This window comes from Carettochelys insculpta, chromosome 2 (genome assembly GCF_033958435.1).
Source record: "Carettochelys insculpta isolate YL-2023 chromosome 2, ASM3395843v1, whole genome shotgun sequence".
Taxonomy (NCBI): Eukaryota; Metazoa; Chordata; order Testudines; family Carettochelyidae; genus Carettochelys; species Carettochelys insculpta.
Genome location: NC_134138.1, coordinates 154,567,518 through 154,585,882, shown reverse-complemented (window position 1 = coordinate 154,585,882; position 18,365 = coordinate 154,567,518).

The following is an 18,365-nucleotide window of genomic DNA, read 5'->3' as shown; positions in this document are numbered from 1 at the left end:
TATATACTTCAAAATCAGAACAAAACATTTTGATTGACCCAAAACTTTTCAGGAGGAAGGGTCCTCCAGAAGGAGGACTTCCTTCCAGAAGACCCCCAGGGGTCATGCTTCTACATGCCATTTTGGAGTTTGGAAGAGCGTCTTCCTGACTCCAAATCATGTGACCTTATGCTAATGAGGTACCAGGAATTTACATATGTGCCTCATTAGCATATTTTGGGCCATTTATTAGCATGCCACTTTCTCTGAAAGTGGCATGTATAGAAAACAGCCTTTATGTATAGATGCTCCATGGGATCTTTTGAAACAGCCCCCTTCTTTGAAAAATCTTTCAAAAGAACTTGCTCGTGTAGACACAGCCAGAAAGATTTCCTGTAGAAGACAATGGTGGTGCTCAGGTCTGTGCCTGAGAGCGTGTAAACCAGTTGGACTGAGCACTTTCATTCTGTGAAAAGTTCCTGTGGTAGAATCTTATTGTATGTTAGGAGCATAGAAGAAAAAGCCTCTTGAGAACCAGTGGCCATTTCTACACAGGCCACTTTCTTCAAAAGTGGCATGGTAATACACAGCCCAAAATATGCTAATAAGGCACAGATGCAAATTCCCTGCACCTCATTAGCATATGGTCACGTGATTTGGAGTCCAGAAGACTGTTCTTCTGGACTCCAAAATGCCATTCAGAACAGCAGCCCCCGGGGGGGGTCTTCCGGAAGGAAGTCCTTCTTCCGGAGGCCCCTTCTTCCCAAAAATTTTCGAAATAAACATTTTTATCTGTCCAAATGCATATGTGATAAAATAATGTACTGCAGGTTGCAGACGTACTAGAGTACATGGTACAGCAGATACATAGTACACAGAAAGTATAATTGACACACTGCCCTCTAAATGCTTCTCTGTTCCCTTCATGCCTCACAGTGACCATTTCTACACAGGCCACCTTCTTTGAAAGTGGCATGGTAATAGACAGCCTGAAATATGCTTATTCTGGAAGCCCCTTCTTCCCAAAAATTTTCGGGAAGAAGGGGCCTCCGGAAGAAGGACTTTCTTTCAGAAGCTCCCCCGGGGTCATGCTTCTACACAGCATTTTGGAGTCTAGAAGAACAGTCTTCCAGACTCCAAATCATGTGACATTATGCTAATGAGGCATGGGGAATTTGCATCCATGCCTCATTAGCATATTTTGGGCCATGTATTACCATGCCACTTTCGAAGAAAGTGGCCTGTGTAGAAACAGCCACTGTGAGGCATGAAGGGAACAGAGAAGCGTTTAGAGGGCAGTGTGTCAATTATACCTTCTGTGTACTATGTATCTGCTGTACTATGTACTCTCGCACGTCTGCAACCTGCAGTAGATTTGAGGTCCCTTCTGAGGTCCCTTCCAGCCCTATGATTCTGTGATTCTGAGATTATTTTATCATATATGAATTTGGACAGATAAAAACGTTCATTTCGGTGTGTGTGCTTTGAATATTAGGCAAAGGTCAAACGGTTCTGAATAAATTTTAATTTTATGTTGTAATATCACATGATGAATCCACCTTATTTTATACATGGATTTTCACTGTGTACTACATACTATGTCAGGTGATTTCTGGGAAATGACACTGCAGTGAATAGAGTAGAAATACAATATTGCTGGTAGGAATAACACAGTCCCAAGACAGCATCTGAACTTTATTATTTTCTTCATTATTTCATAACCTCTTGTGATCCTGATCATAAGATGCAGGAAGCTTGGATGTGGACAAGGAAATACATTAAATGAGCAAAACACTTCCTCTCTTTTAATTCAGAAGCTTTGAGATGACTCAATATCATGAAATGGGGAAAATACGGGGTTTTTCAAGTGCAAAAGTAATTTGGTTCAAAATATTGACTTTCTGAGTCATTGGTTACTCAGCAGGTTTCCTTATACCTGAAAGCACTTTTAAAAGTCCCCCATCGTTACATCTCCTGACCCTCCATATAATTGCAAAGAAACATAGCAAAACAGAAAGAAAATAATTTAATTTCATTATAAAAACAATGGGACTATCTTAAGAAAAATATCTGTTTACAGTAAGCTGTATGAAGATTGTTTTTTCCAGTGGGAAGATTGTGTTGAATGACCATTGACAGTGATCATTGAGATGACTCAGTAAAATTCCACTTATCCTGTGTACCACAACATACCCCTGCATCCACATCACACACACACAACAGTAACAGGCACTTTATGAGATATGTATTTTATAAGGTATCAGTTAAAGTTCATAATTTGATGGTCAGTATTATCCTTATAAAAATTTGTGGCAGTGTTGTATATGAAATTATAAGATGCCATTGTATTGCTTTGTTAACATATGTTCCAAACAACAGCCCTGCTCAAACAGAAGTTGGCAAACAGATCTGTCTCAAACAAAAGAATGGGTGTCCTGCTTCATTTGCACTTAAGCAGTAAATCGAGTCATCTTTCAGGAAGGGAGACAAAGGATAAACTGATGCTTTAGCCAGCTCCTCCATCCAATGCATGGCTCATAAAAGCCAGAGAGCTGTTACCTAAATCTACCTTTTATTAGGTTTCAAGCAAACACAAGTATAAGCTATAGTAATAGGTTCAGAGCACCCCATTTATAGTCACCCAAACTCTGAGATGGTTTCAAGTAATCACCAAATGGGCCTCCAGGGGCCCTTCTTCTGCCCAGCTGATGGTGTTTATGCACCAGCTCCTTGTCCAAAGAAAAGTTCTCTCAGGCTATGTCTAGATGGCACCCTGACTTTGAAATAGACTATTTCAGCATGTGGTGCTGTCTACCTGGTGCCACGTACCTAAATAAAGCCCTATTTCAAGGCATTACTTCTCATGCGATGAGATTTACCGTGATGCTGGAATAGTGTGCCCATTATCTCAAGAACTGTTTCGAGACAACAGGTATGTTGCATACATGCAGGCAGTTATTTTGGGATATTTTTATATCCCAAAATAGCACCTGCTGTGTAGGTATAGCCTCAGATTGCTCCAAAGTATATTTGTTTAATCTTTTATAGCTAACTTAAACAAAGCACGTAACACACAGAGACTCCAAGTAGGTCACTGTAGTAACCTGAGTGGTTACAAGTTCTCCTAATTTTAATGTAATTCCTCATTATCTCTTAACATCAAAGCATTTCTAGTGTTTCTAGTCATAACAACAATAAAACCTACATGTCAGGAGCACTTAACACCAAGAATGGCCATCCAAACGCTCTTTCCATTCTCATGGTAGGTTAGTTCTCTGTTCTGTCATCCCATTCTGATTAGCAAAATTGTAATCATGCAGCTGTTTGCTCTTGCCTCTCAGAGCCCTAAAAGTTTGCGTAGCTATGAGGTACTTGGTTTTCAGCAAGCAATAGCTGGATACACATAATGGCTGACTGCAGTAATCTCAAGTTCTGGGGTAACTCGGTAATATCAGGAGGTGGTCGTTCCTCCTCTTCTTTCTCTTCTTTTCTGCACATATATTCACCACATGAGAAGGGACAATGAAAGCAGACGTTAAACAGAAATAGAGGCCCTGGCCTAAAAATTTGGCTAGTAAGATTTTGAAAGCATGTGGTGAGAAAAACTTTGCTTTGAAGTTAATAGTGTTTCTTAAGATGGACACCAGTTGCATATTGTCTTTATTTTTCTTGTATTTTTGACTTTTATACCTCATTACTAGTACTCATTTAAAATGTCTATGTACTAAGTAAACTTTTTGTACTGTTTTATATAATTCAATGTTTTTAGACTGATATCTTTAGAAACTCCATTTGGAAATACTGGATGGCTATGTCTACACTGGAGAGTTTTGTCAACGTATGTTGACATAACTCAGGAAGCGTCTACACACATGGGGCTTGTCTACACTACCACCTTCCTTCGAAGGAAGGGTGGTAATTAGGGTGTTGGGAGTTTACTAATGAAGTGCTGCCGTGCATAGGCAGCACTTCATTAAGCAAATTCCCCCCCACGGCAACTTGGAAGTTTTAAACTGCGAAGTACCAGCATGCGTCTAGCCACGGCTCACCCACCGGTACTTAGAAGTACTTTGAAGAGTAAAGGGACTTCAAAGTTGCCCTGGCACTTCGAAGTACTGGCAGGTGAGCCGTGGCTAGATGTGTGCCAGTACTTTGAAGTTTAAAACTTCAAAGCTGCCGCGGGGGGAATTTGCTTCATGAAGTGCTGCCTATGCACGGCAGCACTTCATTAGTAAGCTCCCAACACCATAATTACCATCCTTCCTTCGAAGGAAGGTGGTAGTGCAGACAAGCGCATTGAGTCTTCTGTCAACAGTCTCAGCAGAACACCGCATTTGTCTTGACAGTGTTACCCCCCAAAAATTTGAGGAATTACACTCTGTCGACAGAGTTCTTACATGTGCCGTAATACTTCTGTATATCTTCATGCTGGTCCTCTAACTATTTCACCTTATCCTCTCTGGCCACTTCCTGTACCTCACTGCATTTCACCCTATATTGCTGTTCTGCCCTTTCGGAACCATCCCTTCTGATATTCAACACTCTCTTCTCGTGAACCAACTTGAGTGTCTCCTGTGTAATCCACTTCTTATTGATTTCTTTCAGAGCAGTCTGCTCAACTGCCTCTTCTATTGCCATGGCTATCCCTTCGACTCTCTTATCAAGGTCTTTCTCTATGGCCCCATTCCTAATCTTCTCTTTGAGTGCTGCTCTGTATACATTCCCAATTTCTTCTTCGTCTAACCTTGCCACATCTCTTCTTTTCTTAATCTTTGTCTTACACTCTCTCTTGAGTTTTATCTTGCTGTTTGCAATCACTAGACTGTGGTCTGAGTCTATATTCGCTCCATGGAAGGTCTGGCAGTATTATACTGATGTTATCCATCTTCTTATCAAAATCGTACCTATCATGTTCTTGGGCTTCCCATAATTTGATTGCCTTGTCCACTTCCTACAGTCCTTTTGTTGGAATCTCATGTTGCAGATCTCCATCTCGTGCTCCACAGCAAACTCTAGTAGTTTCTCGCCTTCTTCATTTCTTTCTCTGTATCCAAACCTTCCCATGATTTTCTCCTAGCCTTTGTTATCTGTTCCAACTTTCACATTCCAATCTCCTCTGACGATCAACACATCTCTCTTCGGTATCTCGTCTAGCATTTTTGTCAAGTCTTTATCAAATAGCTCAATCTCTTCCTCCGTACTGTCCAACATGGGTGCATATGCCTGAATGACCAAGATGTTGAACAGTTTTGCTTTGAATCTCATTACCATCATTCTTGCACTCACCGGTTTGTATCCTAATAATGCTCCTCTAGCTCTTTTGCTAAGAAGGAATCCAACTCCTGCTTCGTGCATTCTTTCGTTCCCTTACCAAATGACTTTGCAACTGCACATCTCTCTCGATGCCATCCAGTGCATCTCCACCAGTCCAAGTATGTTGTATTGGGATCTTTCCATCTCCTTCCGAAGTAGCTCTAAGTTTCCAGCTGCCCACAGTGTACAGACGTTCCATGTTCCAATTGATAGGAGATGTTTTAGTTGTAACTTTCTTTTGGTAGCCAACTTATCCACCCAACCCCGATCGCTCAATTGGTGCCGCAGACCTTGTTTATCCAGGCAACAACTGAGCCAGTATCTTTTATCAGTCAGTCATACTGGCATCAGATTTCATTCATATTGTTGTTTTACAGTCAGCACATTGACACTCATCTGACCAGCCCTCATCCTTTATCCAAGCTTGGGACCAGCATGGAACCACTAGAGGCTTCATGGTGGAGTTTCAGGTTCACTGGAACAATATAAATTTGCACCAGCTGTGGATCTGGTCCTTTGATTCTATATCAGTGGACTGAATGAGAATCTAGAAAGAAATCTACCACTGTACAAATCAGGTCATTTGACCATCAAAGTTAAATTACTGCTGAATCACATGTTCTTCATTACAACTGCCATATTGGAGGCCTGCCTAATATGGAGTATAAAATATGAATGAGTGACAAAAATAAATATAAATAAATAAAATTAACCATTTTCATAACTTGCTTAGGTCCAAACAGCATAAGCAGAAACCTTAATCGAGCTTACTTATTTGAAAAATCTATCCTTAAAAGATGAGATTTCAGAATCATCAGCAGAGTTAGGAAAGAAGCGGAATCCCACAATTTCAGATTTTTCCATTCTTAAATGGAATAAAACCAAAAATATTTCAACATTGCAAAATGAATTTCAGGAAAAGAATGTTTTGGGTCAAGTGAAACTTTGCATTTTGATAAAGTCAACATAATTTTGACTTTTTAAAATGTTATATAAATGAAATGAAAAGTCATTTTGAAAAGGAAAATTGAAATGTTCCTTTCAAAATTGCATTGTGTTGAAATCAGTACATTTTTGCAAAATGTATCACTTGTGACAAATCAACATTTTCTGATGGAAAAAATATTCCATCAGGAAATTTCCAACCAATTGAAATTACCAAAATTTGAAATTTTTATTTTTCCTGATTTGTCTTTTAATGTGTTACTATTTTTGTACACTTTAAAGTGTCAGAAAGACTAAGGGACAAATTCAAAACTCTGCTTTGACTTCCACCCTGTACTAACATCCCATATAACCTCAGTGGGGCAGAATTTGGTCCTTAATAAATCTGAAGATGTGATGTGAAATGCAAAGCCCAAATTGAGCAACAAGATGTTAAAGAACTACTCTGGGCTCAGCTAGCCTGTTCCAACACAATGGCAAGAGATGCACCAGTTGGAGGATGAGTTAAAAGGGAACAGAGGAGCTCATTTGTAAGCAGACCAGGGAATTAGAAAGGTCTTTACCTTGCAGCTCCTGAAAAAGAACTGAGAGCTAAGATCCCTGTGAAGTGTGGGGCTGTGTAGGTGGAGACAGGTGCCTCACTGGAGCTACTGCAGCCAAGGAGAGGTGCCCCTTCCCCAGTCCAGCCTCACCAGAGTTGCCATGGCCAAGGAGAGGCACAACTTCCAAGCCCAGCCAACACTGCTGGAGCTGCCATAGCTGAGGAGAGGTCCTCTCATCAGGCCCTGAACTTCTGTGGCAAGGGAAGACATCTTGCATCCCAAATCCGTCATCTCCATACCTATCCCAGAGTCTGCAGCCTCAGGTGGAGCCTCACCCCTGTATGATCAATGCTCAATGCATCAATTCTAGTCCCGAGTCCCTCTCTCACACCTCGAACTCTTCACCCCAGGCACCATCCCAGACCTTCATTCCAAGTGAGAAGCCTAACTGCTGCCCCAGCCATGAGCTCCCTCCCATACTCCAAGCCCACCAGCTCCACTCCAAACACGCATCACCTCCATATTGGTGCACAGAACAAAGTTAGAGAGAACACTGACTGAGAGTATGTGGGTTTGCTCCCAATGACAGCTGCTTGAGGGTCCCTCTCTGAGGGAAGAAAGCACCTACTTCTGTTATACCTGGAGAGGGAGGAATTGCCTTTCCTCACCCCCCCTCCCTTGGCTTACTAATATCCCAGTTTATTTGTATTGGTTCTCTGTGTTTTGTTTATGGACTACCTCTGACGGGAAAAGACTTGCTAGAAAGTCAAAACGAGAAGGCAGCTGCTGCCCCAGAAGCAAGACAGCCCCTGCGCCTAGTTGCAAACAGGTGCTCAGGAGTGAGCTGATCACCCTCATGTCTTCCTGTTGCAAACTGTGAATTTTTGACAATAGTGGGGCAGTAGGAAGTGCCTCAGGGACGGCAGCTTTGGGTGACTCTGTGTGTTAGACTCTTTCATCATCCACACAGGGACCTGGACTGCAGTGTGATAGAGTCAGAGGGCCTGAACTCTCTTACCAAACTCCCTCATCCCCAGGGGTATCCGGGGAGTTTTAAATTGCCCAGCGATGGCAGGTAGGGCTGGGATATGCGTGGCGGGAGAGGGGCATGCATGGAGAACTGCAGGTCTCCAGGACCCTGCCAGAGGGGAGTGCCTGTTGGCCCACTAGGAGGATTTGAGGACTGGCACTGGTCCTAAAATAAATTGGGTTTGAGACCCCTACCTTAACTGGTATTTTCCAGCAAAAAACAGTTAATATGTGCTAGCCTTTGTCAAGAGTTCCCAAGTTGTCATGAAATTGATGGTTGGTCCAGTTGCTGACTGCTCCTCTGTCCGTGTAAGTGGAATGCCCATTGAAACAAGACCGTTAAAAAGTTGTCTAATGACATGACTTCTAAAGTACTTTTCATACAGAATGTCTGAGGGATACTGAATCAAGGCATAGTGAATGACAGGTTAGTGATTGAGGGGGAAGACAAAATAAGGATTTTCTGTATTTTAAGAGATTCTGAATGTTAAATTGTATCTTGGGTTAAGGGGTACAATTGGACTGTGTCTAACAGTAGAACCTATCAATCTTCTGCCACCCTGTGACCAAAATATGTGCTATGGAGAGGCCAATTCAAAAACTTCCACACCATTTCAGTACATCCCCCATCAGGCCTGGCCTTAGAGCAGGGATGGGGAACCACTAGATCCAGCCCCTGGCTTCACTTGATCCAGCCCAGAAGGCTGTAGGGTGTGTGGGGAAGGGGAGGGTGAAACGGGAGTGAACCGGAGTTAAGGCCCTGTGTGGCCAGCTCTGCCTAGTGGAGGGGTGAAGAAGTGGCTCCGCGCCCTGCTGTTTCCGCTACCTCCAGCCTGGGCACTCGAGGGCCTGCAAGGTCCCTCGCTGTTACTCCCTTGTGTATGATTTCTGTTCACTGGGAGGGGCGAGGGGGCAGTGCCTGCAAGCACAGAGCCACAGGGAGCCATGTGTTCCCTCCGGAGACCATAGCAAGTAAGTGCCCCAGTCCCCTCCCGCGCCCTCCTTCCCAGCCCCTGCACGCCAGCCCCAGCCCTCTCCGTCACCCTCCCTCCTTCCGCCCCTGCACACCAGCCCCAGCCCTCTCCTTCACCCTCCCTCCCACCCAGACTGTACACCCAGACCTCCAGCCTGCTCCTGCACCCTGCCTCCCGCCCAGACCATGCACTCTCACCCCCAGCCCACTCCCCAGCAGCCCCTCCTTCACACTGAACCTCCCACTTTTGGCCCCACCCAAGAGGTGTGGAGGTGGGGCTGCAAAAACCCACTAGACCCAGGCCCCCAGAAGAATTAATCTGGCTCTGAGGGAAGCTTTGAGTCTCAGCACTGCTCCCCAACCCCACGTGTCCCGAGTTGCATAACTGAGGTGAGTGTCTCTTTTTATTTTGCTTCTCAGTTGGGAGCTATGTCAGCGGGAGGTTTTCTTTCTCCTTTTCACTTGCATGTGGCCCATGACTCATTTTTCTGTGGGTCAATAGCCCCCAGCCCAAAAAAGTTCCCCCACCCCTGCCCTGAGCCTCACACCCAGTTGCACTCACTGTGTGGATGTCGCTGGCCTGCTCCACGTGGAGCTGAGGTTACAGCCAGCTTACACTATTGCATGTATACTTCTGTGGACTTTCTGCTGTTTCTTCTAGCTCCTAGGCAATGAGTGCATCGAGCCCAGAACCTTTCCCACATCTAGATCAATTAAAACATCTGTCAGTAACGAGACTGAATAGAAGCTGAATGCCAAATGTGGAAATAGCTGATACAAAGTCTTAACTACTATATTAATGAATTTAGTTTAGTTAGATTATTGTTCGTGCATGCTTTGAAGAGTAAAAGTGGCATGGCACTGCCTATTGTTTTTTAAAATGCGCTAAAAATAAATTGGAGGGTCTAAACTTCTATTCCTATTTAATACAAAAATTGATACAATAGATAATTGAATGGTTCAAGATGTTAGTAACTGTAATGTCCTCTTGGCCTGACATCTGGGAAGATGACAGTACTGGAACAAACTAAAGCAGTGTTAGAAACGATCCCTATAAAAATGAAACTTAAAAGCCCAAGTAAGCAGGAGGCAATAGGCTTGTGAGAAAAATCTCACTCTGCTTCTCCAATACAGGGATGGGAGTCAAAACTCCCTATTGCGCTCAGCAGAGGTGACATTTGGGTAGGGGGACCATATCTCCCTGTCCCAAGTACAAGACAGGGAGATAAAGTGGAGGGGTGGCTCCTCCAAGCCCCAGGGAGCTAGGAAAGAGGCGGCAGCTGTCAGCGATCCCCCACTGCCCTGGGAAGGCACAGCCCCCGGTGGTCCCTGAGCCCCAGGGAAACAGCAGCTGCCCACGCTCCCCCTGCTTCCCCAAGGCTCAGCGAAGGTGTGTGTGACCAGGAGAAGCTAACAGGGAGTTTGCCTGGGAAAGCAATCTCGAGGAGCTCAGGTGAGTGTGGAATTTGGGGGGCTGCATTGTGAGCTGGGGGGTTGAATTTCTTGTCTGTGCATTAGTTTTATTTTGCAGAGAGGGGCAGTTTGAATAGCTGTCTGTGTGCCTGAGCATCTGTTGTGCAGAGGGGGCAGTTGGAAAGCATGTTTGGCAAGTTTGCAAAGTGTGAATTGGGAGAGCTTCCTTCCAGGTGGGCCTTCAAGGGCTGATTAGATTGGAGGCAAAGGCTTTGAGCTGGGCCTAACCAGCTAGCAGCTCTACAAGAAGACAGCCACCATGAACCCTCTGAGCAGCTAACAGGGAGTTTGCCTGGGAGTTCACCTTCGGGAGGAGCCCCATATCTGTTTTCCCTTTCTTGTATGGTGTTTCTCTTGTGTCCTTCAAGGTGGCACTAGAAATGTAACCCTTCTGTTAACGCCAGATGCCTGCCAGAAGGGCCGGGTTCAACACTTGTGGGGTTTTCCTATCATGGATACAACCAACTGGCTCGAGCCCCCACCCAGTGGCCTGGGACAATTTCACCCCCATGCTGGGTGCCTGTAAGGCGGTTCTCCCCCCCCTCGCAAGCACAGAGTCTGAGATAGAAATGGCTTGTTTAATGACCATAACCTACCCCAAGGTTACAGCGACAGATGCAGTATATCTCAGCACAGAAGAGACAAAACCCCTTTTACCCAGATACCATCCCCATATGCAGCAGAACCCAGTCTCTTGCTGGGGCTCTTGGCCCTTTTCCACACACAGTTACAGGGTGTACCCTCTGCAGTGCAATCCCAAACTCAAAGCCCACAGATACATCACCAGGGCAATACTAGCTGTCCACTTGTCTGTAGCCTCCCCTTGCTGTCACCAGCCGTCTGCCATTCGCCGTCGTCCGCCGCCGCTCCTACCGGCTGCCCACCAGTCGCCGCCATCCGCCGCCGCTCCTACCAGCCACCGTCATCTACCTCCGCCACCGCCGCTCCTACCAGCCACCCGCTGGTCCTGCTGTTGTCCACGGCTGTGTCTACACGTGCCCCAAACTTCGAAATGGCCATGCAAATGGCCATTTCGAAGTTTACTAATGAAGTGCTGAAATGCATATTCAGCGCTTCATTAGCATGCGGGCGGCAGCGGCGCTTCGAAATTGACGAGCCTTGCCGCTGCACGGCGTGTCCAGACGGGGCTCCTTTTCGGAAGGACGCCACCTTCTTCGAAGTCCCCTTATTCCCATGAGCTCATGGGAATAAGGGGACCTCGAAGTAGGCAGCATCCTTTCGAAAAGGAGCCCCGTCTGGGCGCTCCGCGCGGCGGCAACAAGCATCAATTTCGAAGCGCGGCTGCCGCCCGCATGCTAATGAAGCGCTGAATATGCATTTCAGCGCTTCATTAGTAAACTTCGAAATGGCCATTTGCATGGCCATTTCGAAGTTTGGGGTACATGTATACACGGCCCTAATGGCCTGAGAAAGCTCACTATGGCTTCTACAAGTCTGTGTGCCAGATGTATTACATCCTCCCCAACTACTCCAGATGCCTCATAAGTTAGTCTGTTTATGGGCTTTATGGCTCTATCTCGGCTATTGAGGATGGGGATAACAGGGGCAGGATCCTCCTCTGGCAGCAGGGGCAAGGGGCATCCACCCGGGGACTCCCCCTCCACCCGTGTTGGTCCTTGTGTCTCTCGGTCACAGACTGGGATATCCTGGACAGAAATGTCTCAGTCAGCTAATGGGGGTGTATCTGCACATGCCTGGTTCTCCTCCAAACTGTCGGCAGTTGGGGCAGGTTCATCATCCCAGACTAGTCTTGTTGTGGAAGGAGGGTCCCCAGGCCGGGGCCTAAACACTTCTGCTCTGGGATTCAGTGCCAAAGGTGTTGCCCTTCTCCCAGGTTTCTACAATAGACTCTGGGATCTGGTTCCCACTCCAGGGTGTTCCATAGGAATCTCATCCTCTTCAGAATCACTCTCGAAGGTGCTGTATAAGGGAAGATCATCTCCACTGCACCCACTGCCTGTGTTGGGTAATGGATGTGACCTTGCACCTGGTCGTATGTCATAGTCCATCTCTGCAGATGCACCAACCAACTCTCCCACAGGCGGTAGGAGATTCCTATGTACGGTCTTCATTGGCCCTGATCCGCTCACAGGTTTAATCTTGTAAACAGGTAGGTCCTTAAGTCTTTCCACCACCAGGTAGGGTGTTGCCTTCCATCTATCGGCAATCTTGTGTTTACCAGCAACCCCTAGATTCCGCAGGAGAACTCGGTCCCCAGGTTGGAGCTCCTGAGGGTGCACTCTTGCATCATACCAGTGTTTGTTACTATCTGTGTTCCTGCGGGCAGCTGCCATAGTCAGATGGTAGGCATCCTGCAGCTTTTCCTTTAGTCAGGAAACATACTGCAAATGTGTCTCATAGCCTTCCCCATCCCCTGACACCCCGAAACATAAGTAGTCTGGGCTCTCGTCCAAACATTAGCAAATACGGGGTGGTTCCCGTAGCATCATTCTTTGTGGCATTGTAGGCATGCACCAAAAAAGCAACATGTTGACTCCAGGCCTCTTTCTGCTCTGGGCGCAATGTCCCCAGCATATCCAATAAGGTTCGGTTAAACCGTTCTGGCTGAGGGTCCCCTTGCGGGTGGTAAGGGGTTGTCCTGGACTTCTTTATTCCTGCCACTCTTAGCACCTCCTTTAAGAGTTGACTTTCAAAGTCTCGCCCTTGGTCAGAGTGTATCCGAGTTGGGAGTCCAAACACTGAGAAGTACTTTTCCTACAATACCCGTGCCACAGTGGTGGCTCTCTGGTCCCATGTGGGGTAGGCCTGAGCGTATCGGGTAAAGTGATCAGTTACCACTAAGGTGTTTCCAATATTCTTCCTATCCAGTTCCAGAGACAAGAAGTCAATGCATACCAGTTCCAAGGGTTTGCTGGTCGTGATGCTCTGCAGATAGGCTGCTCTAGTGGGCAGAGTTTTGCGTTGAACACATCAAGCACATGTCTCACATTTCCTGCATACATCCTCAGCCATCTGGGGCCAATAGAACCTATTATGGAGAAGCTCAAGTGTTCTTTCCATACCCAAATGTCCGAAATCATCATGCAGAGCCCTCATGGCCAGAACCCTGTACTCGGTCGGTAGTACCAGTTGTGTTCGTCGATTTTGCAATGGATCTACGGTGACCCGGTGCAGCACGCCTTGTATCAGTCTCAGTTTGTTCCACTCCCTCAGTAGTATTTTACTTCCCGGAGTGGAGGGAACAATGGTTCGAGGGTCTTGCCCCTCTCTTTTTGCGAGTAGGGTGTCACGGATGTCGGCATCTTGCAACTGGGCTTTTTGCCAGTCCGCTGCATTGAGCCTAGGCAATGGCGATTGATCCAACGCAATGTAGTTCACAGAGGCCGACGGCACACTCTTGGGTGGTAAACCTAGAGTTTCAGCAATGCAACTCTCAGGGGCCTGGGACTTGTGATAACTTCCATTGCAAATGGCTCTTACTCCATCTAGAGGAATCTCAGCAATCTCTGGTGACTGTGGGCATCGTGACAATGCATTGGCGTCAATGTTGCTTCTGCCCGATCGGTACTGTAGGCTGAACTCGTAGCTGGCCAAGGCAGCCACCCATCTCTGCCCAGTGGCGTCCAGCTTAGCACTTGTCAATACATATGTCAATGGATTGTTGTCTGTCCATACTTGGAACTTAGCACCATATAGGTAGTCACGAAACTTCTCAGTGATGGCCCACTTCAAGGCCAAGAACTCCAGCTTGTGGATCGGGTAACGGGTCTCGCTGTGAGACAATCCTCAGCTAGCGAAGGCCACAGGCCTATGTTTGCCATCCACGTCTTGGTATAACACCGCCCCTTACCCTTCCAAACTGTTATCCGTATGCAAGATAAAGGGTTTGTTTGGGTCAGCAAACACGAGGACTGGAGCATGAGTTAGGCAGTTAATGATCTCTCGGAAAGCTTTCTCACACCTCTCATCCCATTGTGATCCAAAAGGCTCTAGAGGGCCACGGCACTTCTGCCCTGGCAGTCTTGAGGACCCCCCCTTACCCCTGGTCTTAGCCTTGCTTTTGTTGAGCGGGTATCCGCGAGTGAGATCATTCAAAGGCTTGATAATGGACGCATAATGTTCCACAAATCTACGGTAATATCCACTAAATCCAAGAAAGGTTTTAAGCTCTCAGTAATTGTTGGGACGTGGCCATGTGACCAGTGCCTCTATTTTGTCTGGATCAGTACTCACACCTTCCTGGGACACAATGTCACCCACATACTTCACCGATGTTCTACAAAACTGGCATTTGTCAATAGAAAGTTTCAACTCATAGGCCTCCAACCGGTCGAGGACCTTAAGAAGTCTTTCTTCATGCTCCTCCAATGTCCTTCCGAATACGATCAGGTCATCCAAGTAAACCAAGACTTGCAGTAGGTTCATGTCTCCTACAACTTTCTCCATAAGACGCTGGAATGTGGCTGGTGCCCCAGAAATCCCTTGCGGCATGCGTTCGAACTGGTAGAAACCTAATGGGCAGATGAAGGCTGTCTTCTCTTTATCTTCTGCCCCCAAAGGAATCTGATAGTATCCACTTCGAAGGTCTAAAACTGAGAACCACTGGCTTCCTAGCAGGCAGTCTAAGGCATCTTGGATCCGAGGCATAGTGTACTGGTCAGTCACCGTATGGCTGTTTAGGGTGCGGTAATCAATACACATCCGGATTTTTCCATTCTTTTTACGGACCACAACAATGGGTGAAGCATATGGGCTGCGGGACTCTGTAATGATGCCATTCTCTGCCAGCTCTTGAAGATGCTGTCGCACATCTTCCATCTCAGAAAGGGCGATCTTCCTAGATCTTTCCCGGAAGGGTCGAGAATCATGCAGCCTGATGTTATGTTCAACCCCTTTTGCACATCCCACATCCCACTCATGCAGTGAGAATACCTTTGTTCTCTTGCAAAGCTTTTCCATTAACCGCGTCTTCCATTCCTCAGACAGTGGTGAATCTCCAAAGTCGAATTTTTCTGGATCTATCGTTGGGGCCGGAGTACCACACTGGGGCTTTACCACTGCATCGGGCTCAAAAAGGTCTGCTATCTTTTGCCCTTGCTTTACAACAATATCACGACTCGTCTCATTAGCGATTAGTTTAGTCACCTCTTCCTGGGCTTCAGCGGGTAAGGCTATAACTCCACTGGGAACCAGCACTCCTTCAGGAAGGCCTCCATCAGCTGGTTGCTCTACCATAGCTAGAGTCCCTCCTCTGCTCTTTAGCCAGGTACTCCTAGTGAGCACCTCTTGCTCTGTCCTTGCAGGCACTACTATGGGAGTTGTGCCCGCATACCTCAGGGTACCCATTGGTAGTTCAGGCAACTCCTGTTTAGAATTCTCAAATTTTTTGTAGGCTTCAGCACAAAGTGCATGAATCATCAGGGTGCTCAGGTATTGGTCCCCGGCCTGTCGTCTGCAATATTCTGCCAGTACTTTAAAGAGACTGGAGTTGGTCCCTATGAGCACCGACACGTCAGAGATCCCCTTGGGGTCAGGGCATATTAAGGCAACTGTGTCCACCTCCTCTCTTAACCCCGCCACATCTTCTGGGAACTCTAGGTGCACGATGATATACCCCACATAGGGGTATTCATTCAGGCTGAGTCCACACAGGCCGAGACCTGTCAATGGCTGGATAGGCAGGTGCCCAAGCCTTTGTTGATAGAATGACTGGAATATGATCGTCACTTGAGACCCTGTATCAAGGACGGCTGTACATTCCACCCCTTCTATTTTCACATTGACTTCTGCTCTAGGTCCTATTAGTCCTCGTGGGAAAGCCGTGGGTCTGTCTCTTCTAGGGGAGCCCTCGCTTCCCGAGGGTGTGGGCGGCTCCTTTCCCAGACCCTGTAGCCATTTCCCGACTTTTCCCAGGTGGCCCTCAGCTTTTGGTACACCAGTGTTGGATTTTCCTTATTTCGACATCTTGCTGCAGTGTGTCCTTCCTGACCACATTTGTAGCAGAAGAAGGATCCTTTACTTGGCTGGCCTGCAGAAGTAGCTGTCCTGAGCCCAGTCTTATGGACCGCTGCTGCTAGCTGTTCACCACTCCCTGGTGCCCGGGCTGAACCTACAGCACCCCTCAGTTCGTCCACCTGCACCATCAGGTCTTGCACTCTTTGGGCAAGCTCCTCTCCACCATTCACCATCAATGTTTTGGGGAGTTGCGAGGGGGCCGTGCTGCCATGTTTGGATGGTTGAGTGTCCCCGCTCTCACTGGTGGCCTGCCTTTCTTCCTCTTCTCGGATCTCTTTAATCAGTCGCGAATAGCTGAGTGGGGCCACTAGTCGTTCCCTTAACCGAAGGTGGAATAGGATTGGGTGCTGGTATTGCGCTCCCCTCACAATTTGGGACACTCGAGTTTGATCCATTTGCTCCGCTGTAATGGCTCCATGCAAGACAACTCTCTGCAGTAGTTTCTCCAACCTCTGAACATAGGTTGATAACTTTTCGCCTCTCTGTTGTCTGGTGCTCAAGAATTTGCAATAAACTTCCTCTGAATCTTCAGTCTTCCCAAAGGCATGATTGACAGCTTCTAAGCAGTCATTTGCACTAGCCTCCGGATTACCCAGCTTCAACGTGCGAATGACATCCAGCGCGGGACCCCGGAGACTCTCTATCAGTCGCCTTCTCTTCTCAGCTTCAGGTACTGCCCACTCTCGGAGCATTTCAGTGGTATGTTCTAACCAGGGTTCAAACGCTTCTTCCCCGGGTATTGGGACCGCACCACCCGAAAATAAGCGTAACTTACGGTATGAACTAGATTCATGATGAGGTTGCAGGACCTTCTCCAAAGCTTGTCCCAAAGCTTTGGCCCATACATCCATAGAAGGGCCAGGGGCTGATGGTTCAGCACTCAGTAGACTTGACACGTCAGCCATAGTCTTTCCTTCCTGTGCCAGGAAGGCTGTCATCTTCTCCTCAAATACAGCATGTGAAGCGGGGCCTGTTGCAAAGGCCTTGGCGATCACAACTTTCAAAGTGCCAGTGGGAATCTTTATCTCACTTGGGATCTGCAAAGAGTCCACAGCTACTGGCAATTCACATAGCACTACAAATGCTTTGTCGTCTACTTGAGGTCTACGCCCCCGTATGCGACACCTCGTTAGAGAATCAATGGCTTTTGTTAGAAGGGCCTCAATCGGGCCATCTTTCATACCCTCAGGTATCCCTAAAACTAATAGACAATTTCTAGGGTCAATACACAACTCCTCACACCACTCTTCTAGCATACGGACAGCCATGGTATAAACTCTAACTTATCCCGCAACAACAACTGCTTCTTACAATGTTATACATATATATGTGTGCTTGCGAGGGGTACTACCCAGCAAAAGAGATCCTGGACGAGCCCCCACTTATGTAACCCTTCTGTTAACGCCAGATGCCTGCCAGAAGGGACGGGTTCAACTCTTGTGGGGTTTTCCTATCATGGATACAACCAACCGGCTCGAGCCCTCACCCAGTGGCCTGGGACAATTTCACCCCCGTGCTGGGTGCCTGTAAGGTGGTTCTCCCCCCCCTCGCAAGCACAGAGTCTGAGATAGAAATGGCTCATTTAATGACCATAACCTACCCCAAGGTTACAGCGACAGATGCAGTATATCTCAGCACAGAAGAGACAAAACCCCTTTTACCCAGATACCATCCCCATATGCAGTAGAACCCAGTCTCTTGCTGGGGCTCTTGGCCCTTTACCCCACACACAGTTACAGGGTGTACCCTCTGCGGTGCAGTCCCAAACTCAAAGCCCACAGATACATCACCAGGGCAATACTAGCTGTCCACTTGTCTGTAGCCTCCCCTTGCTGCCACCAGCCCTCTGCCAGTCACCATCATCCACTGCCGCTCCTAACGGCCGCTCGCCAGTTGCTGTCGTCTGCCGCCGCTCCTACCGGCCGCCGCTCCTACCAGCCACCCGCTGGTCCTGCTGTTGTCCACCAGTCCTAACCCCACTGCTTGGAACTGCTCTAAGGCAGAACCCAGTGATTTCAGCTCTGTGTGGCCTCAGCTGTTACTCTGTGATTTCAGCTCTTGGTATCTCTAGTGTGGGGTTTCATAAACACCCTAGTATCCAGCTCTATCTTTCA